The 10,810-nt window shown below is 33.0% G+C and overlaps 1 pseudogene; it reads right to left on the bottom strand.

Moving 5' to 3' along the window:
• Positions 1-1,231: 1,231 nt before the first annotated feature.
• Positions 1,232-10,810, bottom strand: part of LOC111241273 — a 10,713-nt pseudogene continuing 1,134 nt past the window's right edge.

Raw genomic sequence — 10,810 nt, 5'->3', positions numbered from 1 at the left:
ATGTATTGTATAATATTGGTACATAAGTATTAGGGTAACACAAAAGAATATGTACCAGTAAATATTTAAAAGTAAAATTTGCAATAAATATTTTTAATAGATATAAAATATATTTTTTAATATCTGGATACTTTTTTATTTTTTAATGAGAATTTTATCTGGATATTTAAAAAATATTAAGTGATGAAAATATAATTAATAATAAGAAAATTATGAATTATTAAACATTGTTTAAATTTAATTTTATATATTTATATTTTAATTAGATGTATAAAATTGCATTCTTTTCTAAAAATATTAAATCTCTTTTAACTCGTGATACAATTTATTTAAATTCTTTTATAAAGATCAAATTTATTTTATACTAATACTTTCTTATTTAATTTTATTTAAATTGTACTTTAATTTTTTTTATCAGAATTTGTAATTTAAAACTTTTTTTTACAATATTATTTAAAAATGAAAAAAAAAAGATATACGTGGGATAAATGAAGACATAAAAAATGGGATAGATTTTTTTAAACATATACAAAAATATATATAATATACTCGCTAAAAATATAAACATATTAATGAAGATATTAGCCTAATCTAAATTGTTAGACTCATATGAGTTAAATTCAATCAAGTTTGACCTTATGGAAACTGGTCTAACTGAATTTGATCGTGTTTACTTTGAATATAAAGTTAGTTACACTTTTATAACCTGAATTATGCATGACTTACATGTTTTAGATTTTTAAACTTTAAAATATTATTCAATTCAAATCCAATTAAATAAATTTAAATTAAAATCTAATAAATATAAATATATATTTAAAATAAATCTATTAAAATTAAATTAATATGTATTTTAATAATTATATATTAGATGCAAATATTAGTTTTTTTACACCAAAATTAGTCTAAAACCTTTTTTACGATAAGAAAATACGTTATATTTATACTAAAATGTATGATACATATATATCACATTAACAAATAAAATCACTATAGTATGAAATCTATATATTCAATATAATTTTAGTGTAGTATTTTAAATGTATACACAATAGTTCAATTTTTGTTAGAAAAATGCTAATCAATACAATGATAATAGTGAATATATTTCTTCTCTTTTTATCTCATATATATATATATATATATATATATATAATTGTAGAAAGGAAGTGTGATAAGATTGAAAGGGCATATCTATATATGCAGCACTGAATTAAAGTTTTAGAGTTGATATATCAGTTCCACTTGTCAGGGTTTAATGTTGGTTTGAATTCCCCAACTGTTCATAGCATGCACCATTAATATCAAGATCTACAGAAGAAAGCCTATATAATGCCAACTCATAATTTCTTCAAGAGCAGCAAAGTGAGTGTATTACTTTTTGGCAATGGCTACTAATTTCCAAAGGAAATGGGTTTCCGTGAGTGTTCTTGTTATGTGCATTGTCCTTGAATTTAGTGTGATCAGTGTTTTAGGTGATGAGAAGCTTGACCCACAAAGGTATGGAGATGATTGTCGATTTGGACGTGGACCACGGTGCAGGGGGTGGAGGGGCCGACGTGGCCGTGGTGGTGGACTAGGGGGAGGAGGAGGCTTTGGTGGTGGTGGAGGTCTTGGCGGTGGTGGAGGCCTCGGTGGTGGTAGAGGTGGTGGAGTAGGCGGTGGAGGAGGCTTTGGTGGTGGTGGAGGTCTTGGCGGTGGTGGAGGCCTCGGTGGTGGTAGAGGTGGTGGAGTAGGCGGTGGAGGAGGCTTTGGTGGTGGTGGTGGCCTTGGTGGCGGGGGAGGTGGTGGTCTTGGTGGTGGGGGAGGTCATGGTGGAGGTATTGGTGGTGGAGGCGGTTTTGGAGGCGGCGGAGGAGCTGGGGGAGGTCATGGTGGAGGTTTTGGTGCTGGAGGAGGTGTAGGTGGGGGAGCAGGAGGAGGCATTGGTGGTGGTGGCGGCGGAGGAGGAGGAGGTGGTGGGGGTGGAGGAGGTGGATTGGGTGGTGGATCAGGCCATGGTGGAGGGTTTGGAGCTGGTGGTGGTGTTGGTGGAGGCTTAGGTGGTGGAGCAGGTGGAGGGGGAGGAGGAGGAGGAGGTGGTGGTGGTGGTGGTGGTTTGGGAGGAGGTTCAGGCCATGGTGGAGGATTTGGTGCTGGTGGTGGTATAGGAGGTGGTGTTGGTGGTGGAGCGGGAGGAGGAGCTGGTGGTGGAGGAGGGGGTGGAGTAGGAGGAGGTTCAGGTCATGGTGGGGGCTTTGGTGCAGGAGGTGGTGTAGGAGGAGGAATAGGTGGTGGTGGTGGTGCTGGAGGAGGTGGCGGTGGAGGAATTGGAGGAGGTTCTGGTCACGGCGGAGGGTTTGGTGCAGGTGGTGGTATAGGTCATGGCGGCGGTGGAGGTATAGGTGGAGGTGGCGGCGGCGGTCATGGAGGCGGTGGAGGGTTTGGCATCGGAATTGGCATCGGAGTTGGGGTAGGAGGTGGGCATGGTTCCGGCAGTGGTTCTGGTGTAGGTGGAGGAGGAGGTGGTGGTAAACATTAGGGTTTAAGCATGCATGCATAACAGTATTTGGATATTCCTTAAGAAAGCCGTTTTTATGTAAGGATTATGAGAGTCCAAGTTGTCTTGTGTTGTTAGGAAAAAGCTTTGGCAAAATCCTATTACAATAGTTACATGTGTTTTACCAGTCAAAGTCACTGAGATCTGAGAACACTGTGATGAATTACTTATTTCCATGCAAATCATGTCGTGCTCAACTTCTGAATTCATATATGAAATTTTTCTATATTTATGTCCAAAAAGTTTCATCCTTATCTTGAAGATACCTGTATGATCTTAATGTCCAGTAGCTAGCTATACTGAAGTTGTTTGGTCAAGTCACCAGAAATATATTAATTCATTAAGTTAATATTGTTAAAAAAATAAAACTTTAATTTACATAAAGTTTTTACATTGATAATATCTTTTTTATTTTTATTTTAACTTTTATAAAAAATATAAAATTTCATTTTTTTTACGAACATTTTATTCTAATATTATATATCAAATAAATATAAGAGTCACTTCCTTAGCATTATTCTATTACTAATGGCAAGTTTCAAAATTTATGCGCATTTTCCCCACAAGTGACTGAGCCATTCTCTAGAAGAACCAAAGGCTGAAGGACAATAATTTATTGTGCATCGTACATTTCCACCTTAAAATAGATTATAATAATAAATCGTTTTTATATGTAAGTGGTTCCAAATATGATTTGTCTATTTCTTTAATCTTTTTAAAAATTTGTCCATGTTTATAAATTTCCAACTAAAAAAAACTCCACACTAATGTCTATATTGCGCTGCAACATGAACAGAGAGAGTCACTTGTAATTTGATTTTAGCATATTAATATTTTGGTACATTCTTATTTTTTTCAGAATCACAAATAGATTCTTTTCGTTTTTTACGTTTTAATTAAATCTTTATTTTTGTAAAATTGAATCAAATAGAGATTTGTCGTCAAATTAAAAAGACGTGTTATGTAGCATGCTGATAACATACATGTGTAAGGAAAGTTGGCATACTAATACTTTAGTGGTCAGTCATTAGGTCTCTTGGTCAGCCATTCAGTCTTTAATTCTCTCAATAATTCATTCATCCAAATTCCTTGACACACAACATAGCATCTAGCTATGTATTTTGCTCACAGCTTGACAAAGCAACAACAAATTGCTTCTTAGAGCTCCATGAAACAGGTGCTTCATTTAGGAAAAATATGTGCCCTAATGTGCTTTTCCTTTCTACTTGATCTCCGCCATAATTAGAGTCAACATAACCCATAAGCTTCAGCTCATTCTTCTGCCTACCATATGGAAACAGAATTCCATAGTTTGAAGTCCCTTTGATGTATCTTAAAATAGGTTTGGCAGCCAACATGTTGCTCTTCTTCGGATTGCTCATGAAACGACTTATTAGACCAACACTGAACATCAAATATGGCCTGCTATGCTTATAAGTAGTTTCATTCACCTTCTCTTCAGCTTCATCCTTCCTTAATTTTACATTTACCTCTAGTGGACTTCTAGCATCATTGCACAATGTCATTTTGAATCTTTCCAGTAATTCCCCCATATACTTTTGTTGATGCATTAGTAATCTTGCAACTATAAGAGTAAACTCCATACTTAGAAAGTAGCTTAGCTTTCCAAGATCAGTCATCTCAAACTCAACTTCCATCATCTTCTTGAGTTCATCCATCTCCTTCAAGTTTGAACAAGTCACCAATAGATCATCAACGTATAAGCAGATGATCATCCTATCTCCACCATAACTCTCTTTCACGTACAATCCATGTTCTATAGCACAACGTTCAAACCCATGATTGATGAAGAAAGCATCAATTCTCTTTTTCCAGGCTTTGGGAGCTTGCCTCAAGCCGTTAAGAGCCTTTTGGAGTCTATTCACCTTGTTCTCCTTGTCTTGTTCGTTGAATCTTGAGGGTTGCTGAACATAGACTTCCTCCTCCAAGGGTCCATGCAAGAAAGCAAATTTGACGTCAGGTTAAAATAATGACCACTTTCTAGCACAAGCAATAGTAATCACTAATTGTATAGTTTCTAACCTTGCCACAGGTGCGAAAAACCTCAGTAAAATCTACTCCTTGTTTTTGTAGAAAGCCTCTGGTCACGAGCCTTGCTTTATGCTTCAAAACAGTGTCATCTGGATTCAACTTTCTCTTGAATACCCACTTCACTCCAATGCAGTGCTTTCCAGGTGGTAGATCAACTAGCCTCCACGTCTTATTCTTCTCAATTGATCTGAGTTCTTCAATCACATCCTTCTTCCAAATTGGTTGTGTCAAGGCTTCATCTATATCCATCGGTTATGTACCAACCATCAATGCCATTTGAACCAGGTCTCCCTCATCATTAACTCTCGCATCAGAGTATATTTCATAATCTGAAAATCTGGATGGTCTAACAGGTTGCCTTTTTGGCCTTTGAGATGTACTTTCCAGATCTACATTGCTTCTAATGATATCTGTAGATTCTGCCTTAGACCGTGTAGGATCATCAGAGATTTCATGCACCACAGTCTTCTTTAGATTGGTTTGTTTGTGTTTCCAGTCCCAATTCTCATCTTCAAGCACCATCACATGCTTAACACCATCTTATCTTTGATTGGGTTGTAAAGCTTGTATTCGCCAGTTGGATGATATTAGCCTTTCCTTTATCTTCTAGCTTTGGTCGTCTTTGATCTGCAACATGACTGAAAGCCAAAGACCAAACACTTTAAAGTATAAAGGTTTTGTATCTGACCATGCTTCCAACGACATCTTTCCTGCAAGCTTCTTGGTGGGACATCTATTAAGGATGTGGACAACTGTTGACACAACTTCACCCTAGAGATTTTGTGGCACGTTCTTCTCTCTCAAAAGACACATGGCCATATTCATAATTGTCTTGTTCCTTCTTTCTGCCAGGCCATTATGTTAGGGTGTGTATGGTGCTGTCACCTTGTGAGCAATCCTGCTATCTTGACAAAATTTCTCAAATGCATAGGAAGTTTACTCACCTCCTCCATCAGTTCTAAGAACTTTAACCAGCTTTCCACTCTCTCTTTCTACACAGACTCTGAATCTTTTAAACACTTCTAGTGTTGTGCTATTCAATTTTATTTTGTACACCCATACAATCCTACTATACTCATCAAAAAAAGTAATAAAGTACATCTTTCCAACCAATGTTGGTACTTCCAAAGGACCACAAATGTTAGAGTGTACAACCTCTAAGCACTCTTTGGATCTCATCTCTAATCTTGTTTGGAATGATCTTCTGGTCTGTTTAATGTAAGACTAACACATTTTTTGGTATGATGATATCTGGTATTTCAGAAACCAAAGCTTTCTTGCTCAGTTGCTTTAGGTCTTTAAAGTTCAGGTGACCAAACCTTAAATGCCATTTCCAGTTTTCATCATCCTTCACAGTAGATAAGCAACAAACTCCCTACTGCATCCATACAAACCTGAAAAGTTTGATTCTTTGAGATCTTGCTTCTCCATATCAATCTCTTGTTGTTGTCAAACAGTTCTACTCTGTCATGATTTCCAATGACTACTGTGAAGCCTTTTTCAACCAATTGTCCAATACTCAGTAAATTGCATTTAATCGCTAGAACTAATAGAACGTTTTCTATGATTGCATGTGAGCCATCTTTTCTCTTTATGACTACATTTCCCATTCCTTCCACCCTCGTTTTGTTGTCATCTACAAACTTTACTTTGCTTTTCTTTGATTCATCCAAACTTATCAGTCATTCCCTGTTGCATGTCATGTGATTCGAGCACCTAGAGTCTAAATACCAAGATTTACACAAAGTATTTGAACATTCAGTTATGGTTGTTACAATCAAAGTTAATGGTTTTGAATCTGAGTCCTCTTGTGCAAAATGAGCTTCCTTATTCTGGTGTTTCTTCTTCTGCTTTCCTTTATTTATGTAACACTCATATGAGTAGTGACCCAGTTTGTGGCAATTGAAACATTCAATGCTCCTCTTATCTTTCTTCTTCAGATTTTTATCAAATATACCTTTTCCTTCCATTGATTCAATCTTTTCATCTCGTTCATCTACACTATTTTCATTCTTCCATTTTCCTTTCATTAATTTCCCTTTCCACTTCTTGAATTTCTTTCTACCTTCATTTCTGATATGATGTGCCTTCAATGCTTGCTCATCATTCTTGATGGGATTCCTATCCAGCAGCCTCATTTCATGCGCTTCAATGCCTAGTCATCAAGATCTCTGGAATCTTCAATAGCCACCACAATGTAGCCAAACCGTTGAGGCAATGATCTCATAATTTTCTCAATTATCATGAGATCACTGATGGATTCACCACACCCTTTCATTTGATTAGTAATGGATAAAATCTTGTTGAAGTAATCGCTTTCCTTATCATTGTCTTCCATCTAGAGAAGCTCATATTGCCTTCTTGGTGTCTGAAATTTCACTTTCTTAATCTTTTCTCCTCCAGCATGGCTATACACCAGTATGCTCCAAGCTTCTCTTGCTGTAATAACATTTTGTATCTTCTCAAAATGCGTATCATTCACACACTGATGTATGATGAACAACACTTTATTATCCTTCTTTCTAAATGTTTCCTTCTGATCCTCTAAATAATCAAAATAAGGCTCGATTCCTGTTTCCTCAACCACTTCGTTGACGTCTTGAAACCGGAACAAGACTCTCATCTGCGTACTCCACCTACTCTAGTTTTTGTCTCTAAGAACAGGGAAATTTGTTGTAGGGATATTAGCCATGATTTCAACCTCTCCTTCTTGCTCAAGAACCAGATTCTTGACTACCTTTCTTAACGCTCCAACCACATTGTCCAGCAACCTCAATGCCGATGTGATTTCTGAAACGAGCACCACATGTCTTTTCTCTTGACCTGACTCTGTATACCACTGATAGAAATGTAGAAGAATACTGATAAAGTTGCAGAAGAATTTGCAAAGCAATAGAGAAAGTGAAAAATTGTATATTGTGTATTAAACTTTGCACCAGAGGCAATGTATATTATGTGTGTGTGTGTGTAACAGTGAAACAAAATTAACTGAATGTAAAAACTTTAATTACTATAGCTTGAGTTATACTCCTAACATGGAAAGTCTATAATTCACCACAAATAAGGTGTTTCCAAATTTCAATTGCCTTCAACTTTCTTTCATACAAACAATTAACACAAGGACATTTAAACTTCACTTCATCGTCACTTATACCCTTATTATGTTGCGTAAATTATATAAACTATTTTACTCCTCTTTTTCCCTCATTATGCATGACAAATTAATCCAATCTCAATCCATATATATATATAATAAAATTGTTCACACAATTTTAGTAATCTTTAAATGAATGATCATCTTTCTTTTGTATTCAAGGTTTGACCATTTCCTAATTAAGAAGATTAACTTTTTTTTTGTTGGTACATTTATATTTTAAACATATCTTAAAATTAACAAAATTTTGAAAAAAAAATTGTATTGGTCTTAAAGTTAACATGAAGTAAAAGTAATTATCAACCACACTCAAATATGTACCAAAAGATTAATACAAAACACAATTGACAAATATTAATGAATTTTAATATATGTATAATATTTTATATATATATATATATATATATATATATTAAAATTTGTTATGAACAAAAAAATGCATTAAATGCCAAGAATAAGAAAGAAAAAAAAAAGAAAATCATGAACGAACTTTGTACTTTTGCAATAGAAAGAAAAAGAAAGGGAAAGAGTGGTGGTAACCATAACAACAACCAGGAAGAGAAGATTGGAAGAATGGAAGGAATGGAAGGATAATGACAAGGAAAATGATATTTTGGAAGGATAATACCCTTGACTCAGTTTTTTTATAATTTGAAATTGTCCAATCATATTTTGACACGAATACAATATCAAAATAGTATTAAAAATTGGTGTCAAAATATCATTTTCTTAATAACAACATGAAAGCAGCGATGACAAAACGAAATGAGAAGGATGTAAATACATTTTAATATATCATATCTATCAACAAAATATAACTGTCATGAAAAAATATATTCTTTATACAATATAAATATATAAGAAAGATCACTGTGCCAAAATTTCCTTTTGCTTCCAACATATTATAATTAAAAACGTTAACCTTAGAGAGACTAATGGTTGCAAAATAATCACCCATTGACAATGAAAGTCCTTTGCCTAACAACACAATTTTCTGATAAAAACATAATTTTAACCATCGGACTCATTCAAAACGAAATAATTAAACCCCAACATTCTTAAACATTTCCTTGTCATTTCGAAACAAAAAGACCAATCATAGTAAAACATCACAAATGATCAAACCCAAAACTGCATTTCACGTTTTATTAAAACTTAGTTATCATATTTTAAGAACACATTTTACAATTCCATTTTCCAAACTTCAAACATTTCTCCACACAAAATTACAAAATAATAAGGAAAATATTAACTCTCTTTACCTAGATTTCCTACTCTAATTCTTGATATTTTCGTATTTTCTTTTATTTTACCACTCCCAAACAATACCGTCCTAAAAGTATGAACTATCCCATAGTTTTTTCTCAAGAATAATCCTAATCACAATTTTAGATATTTTTTCACATTTATTATCTTTCTCAAAATGCAAAGAAACAAACTCAACTTCACAAATATTCCAAAAATAAATTTTAGAAATTGTATAAAATAAAAACTTTGGTGGCATGATATGATTTGAACATAATACCTTTCCTATATTACTTTAACCAAATAAGTTATATAACTAGTTTCATCATTTCACTCATCTCAAAAAATTTAATTTGAACTTAACTCATCGTTTCCATTATTTTATTTAATTACATTTTTTAATGTCTCATAATTAGCACTGATTCTTGGACAATAAATCAAAGGACAATGATATTTTGACAACACTTTCTGACAACTTTTTTTACAACGGAACACATGTCATCATTTTATTGGTTTATTTGAATTTATGTTTAAAAAATATTTAAAACGGATCAATCACAAGCGGTATGCGTTGTCAAAAAGTTGTTAAAAAAGTGTTGTTAAAAGAAAATTTTTCTAAATCAAATTAAAAGTTCTAATTTAATATATCTCTTAATTATTTTTATCCTACATTTCAGTTTAATTAAATTTAACTTATATATAGAAAAAAAAAAATCTACGTTAGTGTATTGATATAAGAATTTTAATTTGAAAAATTGATGTCTACAAACAAACTCATTAATTGTGAGCGAGAGAGGTAGATGGGAGTACAAGGGTATCCGCGTAGGCAGAGTTGACCATGCATTTTCCTCATTCCGTGTTGGAAAGCAGATTATTTCATCAAGTTTTGAATAATAATTTCAAGGAAAATTATTTTTAACAATTTTTTTATAACTTTTTTAAATTACGTGACAGACTGTTATTTGATTATTTTAAATATTTTTTGACAATAAATTCAAACTTACAAATAAAATAATAAAATATGACTTATTATAAAAAATGTATAAAAAAATTACTAATATATCATGATCTTAAGTTTAACTATTATAATTGGAGTTTTAAGTTATTTGACATTATTTTCATTTTTAATTTAAAATTAAGTACATTTTTTAATTTAGATTCTCATAAATTGACACACTAATTATTTAAATGTAAAAAATATAATTATATTAAAAAAGGAATGATTATTGTTTTAAAGATATATAAAAACTTCTTATTTACATATATTATTTATTGTTATTTATATTTTGACGTATATTATTTATATCTTTAACCTTTAGCTTTCCAAATGTCAAACATGAAACGCTATTTTAAAATATGTTTCATACAATATCAAGATTTAAACTATTACCTAGAACAAATAATAATTGGTATTAATTGTTAAAAATATTAACTAATTTTGTTGATATATTTGAGTGGACCTTTAAAATTTAATAAATAACTTAAGTTACACAAAAAATTATATTAGCAAATACTTTAAAAGCTTCGGATACTAGTTAATGATTTGGATTTAGTAATGAATACAGAGTAGGAGGAATTGTAAACGTAGATATAATGACTAAATTAGAAGCTAATTATTTAATTAAGTAAATAAAATAAGTGTTTGAGTTGAAAATGGTTGAAAGCAAAGTGTGTGAGAAGTGTGGACAGAGCAGAAGTCGAGTGTGGTTGGGTTTTGACTCTTGGGATGGTTTAATGTTGCGGCTAATTCCCCAACGGTTTTGAAAATTAGGAAGCATTAATAGCAGTGAGAGTAGACGAAGGCTATATAAAGCACACTC

The sequence above is a fragment of the Vigna radiata genome, chromosome 2 (assembly GCF_000741045.1).
Source record: "Vigna radiata var. radiata cultivar VC1973A chromosome 2, Vradiata_ver6, whole genome shotgun sequence".
Taxonomy (NCBI): Eukaryota; Viridiplantae; Streptophyta; class Magnoliopsida; order Fabales; family Fabaceae; genus Vigna; species Vigna radiata.
This window is presented reverse-complemented; position numbering and strand designations above follow the sequence as displayed.